Here is a 254-nt window from a genome sequence, read left to right on the forward strand (position 1 = left end):
GAAGCACATACGAGAGGTAAATTTACGCGGTTACGCGTTTACTTTAGTTAATAAATAAAGGCGTGACTCTAAAATGTACGATCCATCGATGATGGATAAATTTTTCTGAATTTTTTCATTTCATATTTTCTTGAATTTTCTGATATTTAAATAAAATTACACAATAATGATTAAGGGGGAAATTTAAATTTCCCCTTTTTTATATAATTTTAATTTTATTTTTTATTTTTTTTTTATATAATTATATAACACAG

The sequence above is a fragment of the Camponotus vicinus genome, unplaced genomic scaffold (genome assembly GCF_025532165.1).
Source record: "Camponotus vicinus isolate PSW18456_S1 unplaced genomic scaffold, iyCamVici1.0 SCAF_1, whole genome shotgun sequence".
NCBI classification, from domain to species: Eukaryota; Metazoa; Arthropoda; class Insecta; order Hymenoptera; family Formicidae; genus Camponotus; species Camponotus vicinus.